The sequence below is a fragment of the Nannospalax galili genome, unplaced genomic scaffold (assembly GCF_000622305.1).
Source record: "Nannospalax galili isolate Female #2095 unplaced genomic scaffold, S.galili_v1.0 scaffold2261, whole genome shotgun sequence".
NCBI classification, from domain to species: Eukaryota; Metazoa; Chordata; class Mammalia; order Rodentia; family Spalacidae; genus Nannospalax; species Nannospalax galili.
Window position 1 is genome coordinate 54,394 of NW_008344084.1, and position 12,982 is coordinate 67,375.

The 12,982-nt window shown below is 39.1% G+C and overlaps 1 non-coding gene and 1 pseudogene across 1 annotated transcript; both read right to left on the reverse strand.

Moving 5' to 3' along the window:
- Positions 1-438: 438 nt before the first annotated feature.
- On the reverse strand, positions 439-511 carry LOC115071579. The gene has a single exon (XR_003850679.1). It is a non-coding gene; the product is annotated as a small nucleolar RNA SNORD56 (small nucleolar RNA).
- A 6,818-nt stretch (positions 512-7,329) lies between these two features.
- On the reverse strand, positions 7,330-7,701 carry LOC103739872 (annotated as a pseudogene).
- Between the last annotated feature and the right edge of the window lie 5,281 nt (positions 7,702-12,982).

A 12,982-nucleotide genomic window follows, 5' to 3' on the forward strand; every position in this document is an offset into this window, starting at 1 on the left:
AAAAAAAACTCACTTTCTTAGTTGTCCCCAGCGGTAACACACCTTAAAACTATAATAGAATATCAGCCAGAGTATTGATATTGGTACAGTTAAGATACAACTCATTTCTATTACCACAAGCACCTATCATGTTGCCCTTTCATTGTCATTGTCACTCTTCCTCTTCCTCTGTCTCTGTCTCTCTCTGTCTCTCTCTCTCTCTCATGTGCTCTCACTCTGTTCTTTCTCAATCTCATCCCAATGCTTATGAGATAGAACAAAAAGACAGAAAAAATTAAGGGGACACGGGAGGGGAAAGGAAACCTAGCCCAGGAGTCAGGTTGAAGCCTCTCATCGTCTGAGAGTCTATAATTCTAACACAATTAATACATTTGCTATAAAGTTTGCCTACACAGATAGTTTTTTTTCACTTTTTAAATTTAAAAAAATTTTTTTTCTTCACTCAGACCTAAAGTATCAATACTCATTAGGTGGTGAACTCTGTTGATGAAAAATATTACCATCATTGTAGGGATTCTTTTTTTTTGTAGGGATTCTTTTTATATAAATATGTTTCAAATTAGAGTGTTAAAATAGCAGTGAATCATGCTTAAGGCCTAGGCATATATATGACCTTATTATGGCCTTTCTCCTTTCCCAGGTGTCAACATGCAGTTTTCTAGAAATCTCAAAAGAACCCCCATTTACAATAAAAGATATGTCTTAACCCCTTGTGCAACCATCGTGGTAAAATACTGTGGTTTTACCTTTTCAGATAACAATCCTGTCCAACACACCTCTAGAACTACCCTATAATTATATACATATATAGATTTTTAAAAAATTCTTTAGCAACCCTTTGAGATGTTATTTGAGAGCTACTAAAATCATGTATACAACTATTGCTAAGATACTTAAACACATATTTCTCTTGATAAGTTCACACTTACACTAGGGATATGTGTTATCTTTTTTCTGACTACCTTTTATTCTATTGACCTCTCCCACTGCCCTGCCCAGTGCTTAAAACTATGTTAAAAATTTCTTCTTGGGTCTGAAGATGTGCACACACCCATGCACATGCAAAGAGCAACAAAAATCTCTTCTTAATAAACTCCAATTCTTCATAGTGGCTCATCCTAAAATTATTTTCTGCAGCAAAGTTACAAATTATGTCTTCACCTGAGTAGAGGTCTTTATAAAGAACTCGGGAGCTATAGGCAGCAGCATGGAACTATATTGACCGTCCTGCCCCTCTGCTGCGAACACTTAACCTCAGTAACCACTAACCTATTCTCTATTCCTATAACTTTGTAACTTCAGATGTTATTATATAGAGTAACATAAAACATTTGTTCCTGCAGTTATAAGATTGGAACTTTGTGTAAGCCAAGTATACTTTTATGGTTTGAATATGAAATGTTCCCCCCAAAAGGCTATTGTGTTGAAGTCCTGGTCCCCAGCTGATAGTGCTGTTGATTGGATCATGAGGGCACTGAACTTCCTCAATTGGTTAATCTGTTGATGAATTCTTACTGAATGGGCTATAGAAGACAGTAACTGGGGGCGTGGCTTTGAAGGGTGTATTGTGGCTTGCTCTCTCCCTTCCGTTTCCTTTTCTCTCCCTTTTTTTGGCCACTATAAAGTGAACAACTTCTGACATCACCCTTTTTCACATTATTTTCTGCTTCACTCCATACCTATCCAGAACCACAGAGCCAAATGACCATAACCTCTGAAACTGTGAGACAGAATAAATCCTTTCTCCCTGAGGTTGTTTTCTCAGGTATTTTGTCATGGCAGCACCATACTAACAGAAAGTTGGCACTGAGCTTTGGGGTCATTGATATATAACTGTTACTGACCATGTGGCTCAGAAGCCTTTGCAACTGGTTTGTAGGGAGAATTTGGCAGAGTTAGGAGATGCAGGTACTCTAAGTGCAGCTTTATGAAACATTTTGGTGGGAGCTCAGACCAGAATGCTGATGGAAGTAGACAATAAAATCTAGACTTTCCATGTTCTAGATGGCAGTGAGAATACTCTTGAGAACTGTACTAAAGGCCATTGCTAGTACAAACTTTGCTTATATTTGCCATGCCTGAGACTTTGGAGGAGCTGAATTGAAAGGTAACAGATTAATTAATCTGGTAGATAAAATTTTAAGGCACCCCATCATTCAGCCTGGCATGGCTATTGCTGACTGCTTTTAATCAGATTTACAGGGAGAATATAAACCAGATGAATTTGAAAAACTTGTAGTTCAGTAGATAGACAGACAGACAGACAGATAATGAATGAATAAATGTTTGAAGTTGGGGCCAAGGATGGTGTGATTGTTGAAGAGATTAGAGTCTTTAAAGAGAAGCCAAGTACTTTGCATCAGAGTAACAAGAAAGCGGTCTTAGCCAGGTATGGTGGCACATGCTTTTAATCCCGGACAGGGGCAGGCAGCTCTCTTGGTCTACATAGTTCCAGGCCAGCCAGGGATATATGAGACTGTCTCAAACAAACAAAGAAAAAAGAAAAAGAAAGAAAAATGTCTTAAGGGCACCTCAGGAATTGGTTCTACCCTATTCATGCCAAGATCAAGGTTGTAAAGATGTAAATTCATTTCAAAGACACTGCTTTGGAAAGAACTACAAGTGGCTTCTGCATGCACAGAGATTCTTTGGAAAGTACTTTTCTAGGTTTGACTGCCCAGGCAGCTTTGGTTCAAGGTTACCTAGTCAACATTCAGTTTGGCAGCAGACCATCATCCACATGATGCAGTTTTACAGGCATGTAGATTGTGAGATCACAGAGCTTTCTATCCCAATTTCAAAGGAAGGCCTGGTAGTCCAGACAATATGTGGTAGGGTCAGGTTCCCTGCAGGCAGCCTCTGAGGGGACAATTGAAGCTATGAGACTGAAGCCTAAGATGCAATGAAGACCTCATGTTGGAATTGCCAGGAGCATGGGCCATCTGGCTGAGGAAAACCACAGGCAGAAAGTGCTAACTCAGAAGAGAGACCATGTGAGTGGGCTATGGCAACAGGAGCAGAGCTACTCAAGCTCTTTGGCCCTCACAGCGCACTACAATAGATGTCGGACATGGAATTACAGGCTTTGGGGGTTGCCCATTGAGTTTGTTTTTTCCTTTGGTTTGATGCTGGCTATTCTCCTATTCCTCTGTATTGGAATCAGAATGATTACTCTATGGTTTTGCATCTTGAGAGAACATAACTTTTTGATTTTTTAAAAATAGTAGGTCACAGGTAACAATTTGCCTTGAGTCTCTCAGTCTTTAAAATTGGAGGGTTTTTAAAAATATTTTATTATTTTTATTTTATGTGTATATATGTATTGCCTGCATGTAGGTAAGTGCACCCATGTCATGCAGTGCCCTCGGAGAACAGAGGAGGCTGTCAGATCCCCTGGAACTGGAGTTATGGACAGTTGTTAGCCGCCATGTGGGTGCTGGGATTCGAACCCAGGTCTTCTGCAAGAACAACCAATGTTCTTAACCGCTGAACCATCTCTCCAGCCCTGAAATTGGAGTTTTGGGCAATGCTGGAACTTTTAGGACTTTCAGAACTCTTAGATTGAATGTGTTTTGTGTTATAAGATAGCTGTGAGCCTTTGGGAGCTAGGAGCATAATGTCGTGCTTTGAATATGAAATGTCTCTCCAAAAGGCTTGTGTTGAAGGTATAGTCCCCAACTTATGGCACTATTTTAGGAAATTGTGGAAACTTTAGGAGGTCGGGCCAAGCTGGAGAAAGTAGATCCTAGGTGTGTGCCTTTGAGGATGTGCTTTGTTCCCTCTCTTCCTTGCTCTTTTCTTCTTGTCTGTCATAGGTAAACAGTCTCTTCCATATGCTTCTGCTACCATGATGTTGTGCCTCATGACAGTCCAGGATCAGTGGAACCAAGATTACAGAAATATCTGAAACTATGAGCCAAAATAAATCCTTCCTCTTTTAATTTGCTTATTCAGGTATTTTTTCAGAGCAATGAGAAAAGGAACCAATATACTACTCAATGGGGCTGGGTGTGGTGACACACACGTTTAATCCCAGCACTCAAGAGGCAGAGGCAGGTGGATCTCCGTGAGACTGAGGCCAGCCTGTTCTACATAGTGAGTTTGAGGCTAGCTGGGGCTACAGGGAGACCCTGTCACTAAAAAAATTAATAAATAAAAATTACTGACTAGAGAGGCTAGAGAGATGGCTCAGGGGTTAAGAGCACTAACTGCTCTTGCAGAGGACCCAGGTTCAATTCCCAGCACCCGCATGGTAGCTAACAACTAATAACTCCAGTTTCAGGAGATCCAATGCCATCTTCTGAACCCTGCAGGTAATGCACAACATGGGCGCACTTACGTACATGCAGGCAATACACTCATACACATAAAATTTTTTTTTAATTACTGGATAGAGCCAGACGTACTTGTGACTCTACTAGCACTGAGGAGACTGAGACAGGAGACTCATGAGTTCAAGGCCAGCCTGGATTACATAGTAAAACTCTTGTCTCAAAAACAAAAGAACAGGGGCTGGAGAGATGGCTCAGCAGTAAAGAACACTGGTTGTTCTTGCAGAAGAGCCGGGTTCAAATCCTAGCACCCACAAGGCAGCTAACATCTGTCCATAACTCCCAGGGGATCCGACATCCTCTTCTGACCTCTTTGGGCATTGCAAGACATAGGTGCACTTACCTACATGCAGGTAATACACTCATACACATACACTCATACAAAGGCGTGGTGGTGCACACCTTTGATCCCAGCACTCGGGAGGCAGAGGCAGGCAGATCTCTGTGATTTTGAAGCCAACCTGGCCTCCATAGCAAATCCAGGCCAGCTGGGGCTACAAGGGAGACCCTGTCTCAAAAAGATGAAAAAGAAAAGGGAAAAAAATGACAATAAACATATTTTTGAGTAGTAGTCTATGGTATAGTTTTACACTGCAATTTAATTGTTCATATATTAAAGGACATCTAAAAATGACAATAAAGAACATATTGTTGAATAGTAGTCTATGGTATAGTTATACACTACAATTTAATTGTTCGTATATTAAAGGACATCTGAATTACTTCCAGATTTTTTTATTTGTTCCTTCAAAAAATTCAGAATTTAGCAAGGATAAAATTTCCTATATGCTAAAAAAACAAACAAACAAACAAAACCTCTGAAATTTAAAACACAGCACAGGAAAAAAGGGACTGAAAGAAAGGATAAGAAAAGATATACATATACATAAACCTAACAAAGTATGTACAAGAACTGTATGAAAAGCCTGCATGGTAGCATATACCTTTAATTTCAACACCCAGGAGGCAAAGGCAGTCAGATTTTTATGAAATCAAGGCCAGTGAGTTCAAGGTCAGCTGGGGGCCACAGGAGGAAAAAAATACTATAAAATTCTAGTGAGAAATCAAAGAAAATCCAAATAAAAGGATACTCAATCTTAAGGTGTTTAGTAGGTGAATGGGTATTCAAATAATGGAGTGGTATTCAGTCCTGAAAAGAAAGAGCTATCAAGCCATGAAAAACACAGAAGGACCTTGGAGTAAAACTAAAAAGCCAGTCTATAAGGTCGCATACTCTGTTCAAGCTATACGACATGCTAGAAAAGGTAAAACTTAGAGACAACAAAAAACTTAGTTGTTAAGATTTTGTCAGAGGGCAGCAGGGAATAAAAAGTAAGTGGAGGACTGAGGATATATTCAGTATAAAATAGTATGTCACATGATGCTTTGATGTATTTGACAAACTCATAGATCTAGTAACACAATATAAACTACAGTACTTTAAAACAAACATCACTCAAGTATATTTATATGGGCCTATTTCTGGGTTCTCTGTTGTGTTCTGTTAGTTAATGTGTCTATTTCTCCAGCACTACAGTGCTCAACTTGCTCAACTACTAAACTATATAATAACTCTTGAAATAATGTAAACTTCCTTCCTGCCTTATCCTTCCATTTAAATGCGCCATTTAACTGTTTTAGTTCTTTTGCCTTTCCACATAAATTTTAGAATAGTCTTGTCTTTATCTGCAAAAGAAGCTTGCTGAAATTTTTGTTAGAATGGTGTTAATTGCATTTGGAAACATCTTTATTATTGAGTCTTTCAGTCCGTGAACATTGGATGTCTTTTCATTTCTGTATTGTCAGTGTTTTCTTTCTTCAGTGTTTTATAGTTTTCATCACACAAGTGATGTTATACTTGCACCTATTTCTTTTTTTAGTAATTATAATTAGTATTGTTTTAGTTTTGTTTTCTATATGTTCATTTCTAGGCTATAGAAATAACTGACTTGTATTTTTGTGTCATGTGACCCTGCTGAACTCACATTTCACCACTACTTTGTAAAATGACTGGAGAGAACAGGCATCTCTCCTTGTTCTGAATCCTAGAGGAAGGCATTCATCTCTTTTCCAGTAGATACAATGTTTGCTATGTTTGTTGTGGATGCTTTTTATCAAATTGAAATTTTTCTCTTCTATTCCTACCTTTTTCTGAGATTTGATTAATGATTGATTGGCTGACTGATACAAACAACATCATGGGTGACCTGAAACTGGCAATCCTTCTGATTCAGCCTCTCAAGTGCTGAGACTAGACACGTGCCACCATTCCTGGTCTTTTTTTCTGAGAATTTTTAGCATAAATGTGCATTGAATTTTAAGTGTTTTTTTTTCTGCATAATTTCATAGGACTATGTAGTTTTTGAAAGCCTTTTAATATGGTGGATTGCATTGATTGTTTTCAGATATTCTATCAGTTTTATATTCCCTGTAATGAACTCTTTGGTTGTGTTATATAATTCATTAAATATATCACTCATGTTTTTGTTTTGTTTTGTTTTGGTGTGTGGTTTGGGGAATTGAGCCCAGTGCCTTGGGCATTAGATGTTCATGTTTTGTTAAGCATATTTTAGTCCTATTTGTGACAGACATTGGCCTTTTCTTTTTGTTGGTATTGTCTTTGACTTTGGTCCAGGATAATAGTAGCTTAATAAAATGTTGTGGGAAGTGGTCTCTTATACTTTCTCAAAGAGATTTCATACAATTGCTATCCTTTATTTATTTATTGCAGTGCTGGCGAATGAGCAGTTTCAGGTGTGCTAGGAAAGTATTCTACCACTGAGCTTCACCACCAGCCCTTTAATTCATTTTTAAAACGTTTGGTAGAATTCTCTAGTACACCCATTTGAGCATACAGATCTACCTTTGGTAGTTTTAAAATTATAAATTCAAATTCGTAAAAAAATTTTAAGGCTGTTTCAGTTAATCTTTTCTGACTGGGTTAAGTTGTAGTAGTTTGTGCTTTTTAATTTTTTTAACATCTGGTTAAGTCAATTTATTAAATAGCTGACTTAGGCAACCACAATGTGACTTCTACCTCTGGGCCTGGCTCAATACTGATGGAAGTGATCTGCTTAACAATCTCAGAAGGACTGTGTAGGTCAATGAGTTGCTTGTGGATTCTCATCTGGAATGGATCCCATGTCTTGGAACCTTCACCACAAGGTGTTTTTCTTGTAGTGATTCTCAAAGTCTTGGTGGGCATGAGAACAAGGCCTTTCGTTTTGAGGTTCTTTACCTTCGCACCTCTGATCAAGTCAGCACACACCTTCTCCAGAGATTTCACCTTGCAGCTGGTCAGAGTGGTTTGAATTTGGTGAGTCACCACCTCTGGCTCTACGGGTGTCTCCCTGATATCTTGAAAAGCCATGGCTGAGGCGCAGCCAGGTCTCAGAAAGCAGTTTGTGCTTTTTTAAAAAAAACATTTTATTATTTTTATTTTGTGTGTATGAGTGTATTGCCTGCATGCATTAAGTGCACCTGTATTGTGCAAGGCTCTCAGACAGAAGAGGGTCTCAGATCCCCTGGAACTGGAGTTATGGACAGTTGTTAGCTGCCATGTGGGTGCTGGGATTTGAACCCAGGTCTTCTTCAAGAGCAGTCAGTGCTCTTAACCACTGAGCTATCTCTCCAGCCCTGCAGTTTGTGCTTTTTGAGCAATTTTTTTCATCTGTCATATTTATAGCTGTCAGTAGTGGAGCGTACCTGCAATCCCAGCACTTGGGAAATGGAGATTCCAGGATCAGGTCAAGCCCAGTGTCAGCTATGTTGCAAGTTTGAGGACTGGATGGGCTATATGCATGTAGTATTCCTCTGTTATTCTTTTGATGTCTGCAGGGTTGATAATGGCATTTCTCCTATTGATATTATGTCTTCTCTTTTTTTCTTTTTCTTTTTTTGTATGTATGTATGTATGTATGTATGTGTGGGAGTGCATGTATGTGGGTGGTGTATTTCTGTGGGTGTATGTGTGTGAGCATGTGTGTGCATGAGCAGAGGCCAGAGGACAACCTCAGGAGCTGTCTACCTTGATTTTTGAGATAGGATCTTTCACTAGCCTGGAGCTCACCAAGTAGGCTAGGCTAGCTGACCAGCAAACAGTGATCTGTTTATCTCTGCTTCTCCAGCCCTGGAATTACAAGTGCACCACTACACTTGGCTATTTTTGGGGTGGGTTCTAGAAATCAAATTCAAGTCTTTATGCTTGCAAGACAAGCACTTTAGTGACTTAACTATCTTCTTAACACTCTCTTTTTTCTTTATCACTCTTGTCAGAAGTTAACCAATCATATTCATATTTTCAGTGAACCAGATTTTCTACATTGATCTTGTATGTGTATGTCCATATATGTGGTGTACACATGGTGGGAGTGTGCAAGCCTGTGAATGAGCTTGTAGAAGTCAGAGGTTGACATCAGTTGTCTCCCTGTTTCTCTCCATCTTATTTTTTGAGACATGATCTCTCACTGAACCTAGAGCTCACTGATTCAGCCAGACTGACTGACAAGCAAACCCCCAGGATCTTCCTATCTCTACCTGTACCCCCAGTGCTGGAGTTACAATGTCCTACCCCACCTGGCTCTTAAGTGGATACTGAAGCTCTGAACTCAGGTCCTTATGCTTGTGCAGCAAGCATTTTATCTGAGGAGTCAGCCATCTCCCCAGACCACTTATTGGTTCTTCTATACAGTACTTTTTCTGTTTTCAGTTTCACTGACCTTTGTCTTTTTTTTCTATTTTATCTTTCTACTTGCTTTGGGGTTTTGTTTTGGTTTTTTTGGTGTTTTTTTTGTTTTGTTTTGTTTTGTCTTTTTGAGACAGGGTCTCCCTGTAGCCCCAACTGTCCTGGAATTCACTATGTAGGCCAGGCTGGCCTTGAACTCAGAGAGATCCACCTGCCTCTGCCTCCCAAGGGCTGGGATTAAAGGCGTGCGCCACCACGCCGGGCTGCTTTGGGTTTTTTAAAAATAAATGCAAGTTATGTTGATTGATAGATGTTAAGATCCTTACTGGTTTTCTAGCAAATTAGTTGCTTAGTCCGTTGCTGAGAGAAGAGTAGAAAATGTTATTGCGGATTTAACTGTGTCTCCTTTCATACAAATTCAAGGCAGTTATTATGCTTCTTGGGCAGAGTGACCCTCCTATCATTATATAATATTTTCTTTCTTTGGTAATATTGTTTGTTCTAAAGTCTACTTTATCTTATAATATAATCATTCCTGATTTCATCATCATTTTCATAATATGTCTTTTTAATCCTTTTTATAGTCTATATTTTAAATGAGTTTCTTCTAGGGAGACTATATTAATTAAGGTCTTTTTTTTAATACTTCCTGGGGGGCTGGAGAGATGGCTCACTAGTTAAGAGTGCTTGTTGCTCTTGCAGAGGACCTGGGTTTTGTTCTCAGCATTCACATCAGGCAGCTTACAACTGTAAGCTGTAACTGTAACTGTAACTCCAGTTCAAGGGGATCTGATACCCTCATCTGACCTCTTTGGGTACCTACATGCATGTGGCACACACAGACACAGACACACACACACACACACACACACACACACACACACACACACTCGGGCATACATATAAAATAAATAAACCTTTTTTTAAAAATCTTTTCTAATGGGTCTGGAGAGATGGCTCAGTGATTAAGAGCACTGGATACTCTTGTAGAAGATCCAAGTTCAATTCCCAGCATTTACCTGGCAGCCATCAACTGTCCATAGCCTGAATGCTCTTGCAAAAGACCCGAGTTCAATTCCAACATTTATCTCGTGGCTGTCAACCATCCATAACCCCATTTCTATGACCTCCACAGGCTTTGCATGACATAGGTGCACTTACACATGTGCAGGCAAAACACTCATACAGATTAAATAAATAAATAAAATAAAAATGAGAGAAATAGGAAAAAGTATATTGCCTCATCCTCACAGAAGTGGAAGTTCTGAGTGGCTGCTATATGACTATTGTCATTGATGACTTCTGTGTAGGCACCAGCAAGGTGTCTCAGCCAGTAAAGGCACTTGCCACCAAGTCTGGCAATCCCTGGAATCCACATGGGGGAGGGGAGAACTGACACTGACTCCCCACAAATTGTCCTCTGACATGCTGTGGTATATACATATTGTGTTATGCACATGCCTGCACTCAAACACTATACACAAAATAAATAAATGTTTGAAAAACAAAACAACCAGGAAAACTTACTGTCACACAAACACTGGTCTGTTTTGTACATATTTGCTTATTTAATCCTCACAGTAATGTTGTTAAATATCATCTGCATATTGAAGAACCTAAATTACTGAAAGGTTAAGCATGTTTCTCAAGGGACAGTCAGAATTTGAACCCAAGTCTGATCCCAGAGCCTGTTTTCTTCTTTTTTTAATTTCCATTATTATTATTACTATTACTATTATCAGTGTATATGATATATGTATGTGAGTTTGCACATGTGTGAAGGTCAGAAGACAACCTTTGGGAGTCAATTCTCTCCTTTCATTGTAAGATCTGGGGATTGAACTCAAGTTGTTGGGTGTCTTAGTTTCCTTTCCAGTTAATGGGATAAAATACCATGACAGAAGCAACTTAAAGGAGAAAGGGCTTATTTTAGATCACAGTTCCAGGTTACAGTCCATTATGGATGGTGGGAAAGTCAAGTATCAGATGCTCCAGGCAGCTGGTGACATTGCATCTGTAGTCAGAAGAACAAAGCAATGTGTGCCTACATGCCCATGCTCAGTTCAGGTTCTATGCTTTTATATAGCCCAAGATCCCCTGCCTAGGAAATGGTGCCATCCTTCCCACCTCAGGCCTTCCTAACCTCAATTAATGTAATCAAGATAATCCCTCATAGACATGCCTAGAAGCCCATCTCCCAGGTAACTCTAACTTCTGTTAAATTCACAACTCAATCCATCACTTGTAGCAAGCGATTTGACCTGCTGAGCTGTTTTGCTGGCCCTAGACTCTGTTTCTTTGACACTTTCTAATCTTGTTTCTCTGGATATCAGCCTTGATATTATTTAAAGATTTTTTAAATTATGTGTATGTGTCTGTGTGGGGGTATGTACATGTGTGAGTGCAGGTGCCTGCAGAATTCAGGGATACCATGGAGCTGGAGTTACAAATGGTTGTGAGCTACCCAATGTAGGTGCTGGAAACCAAACTAGGATCCTCTACAAGAACAGTATGTGCACTTAACCACTAAACCATCTCTCCAGCCCCCAATGATATCATTTAAAGCTTAAGCACAGTTAATAAATATGGCAGAATGCAGTTGACTGATAGATAATAAATGCTGACATAGTTAGCAAAGGGAGAAGTCAGTATCATTAACTCAACTTAGAGCTCATGGAACTTGATCAATAGGGATGGAATGAATTTGGACAGAAGAAAACCAAGATTGTCTAAGTATGACTAATTGCAAAGAGAAATGAAGTAGTTTGTGTCCCCTCCCCATCATTCTTAATGCTTATATTCTAAGAATAGTTTTTCTTTATTTCTTTGTGGTATTGAGGTTTGAACCCAGGTCATTGGACTTAGTTGGAAAGTACATTATGACTGCACTAGATCCCCAGCTCTCCATTTCTTTGCCTCAATTAAAAAATAAGTCATCAAATGGATGGAACTGAAGCACATTATTTTGAGCAGAATAAGACAAATTCAGAAAGGGGCTGGAGAGATGGCTCAGCGGTTAAGAGCACTGACTGCTCTTGCAGAGGACCCAGGTTCAAGTCCCAGCACCCACATGGCGGCTATGAACGGTACTTAACTCCAGTTACAGGGGAATCTGAAACCCTCTTCTGACCTCTGCAGCATTGCATAACACAGGTGTACTCACATACATGCAGGCAATACACTCATACACATAAAATAAAAATAACAAAAAATAAAATATTTTTATAAAGAAAAATTCAGAAAGACACACATTTTTTTCATATGCAGAATTTAGATTTTTAAAAACTGCATGAGAGGCTGACAAGATTGCTCATCAGTTTAAAAAATGCCTTCCACCAAGCATGACAATGTGAGTTCGATCCCCAGGACCCACATGGTAGAAGGAGAGAACTGACTTCCAAAGTTTCCCTCTGACCTCCACGTGCATATCCTGGTATGCACGTGCGCATACACACACACACACACACACACACACACACACACACACACACACATACAAGTAAATAAATAAAAATGTAATCAAAAAATTTTTAAAAATACATGAAAGCAGAAAAGGGATTGTGAAGAAGAGGAGGGGTAAGGGAACCCAAGAGGAGAGGAAAAGAGGAACAAAAGGGGGTGATGGGAGGATGTGAATACGATCAAAGTATGTTCTGTGCGGGTATGAAAATGTCAAAAGGAACCCTATTATAAAATTTGATTCATTTTTTTTAAAGGGAAAAAATGAAGTATTGTTTCATGCTAAAAAAATATGAACCTTGGAAACGTTATGCTAAGTAAAATATGCAAAAGGCCACTTATTATATGATTCCATTTATATGAAATGTTAAGACTAAGGAAATCCATAGAAACCAAAAATAGACAACCACTGAATAGTGAATTTTATATTACATGGATTTTTTTAAAATCACAGTCAGGTATCTTTAAAAGAATGTAAATTATGAGGCAGCTAATAATACATGTAACA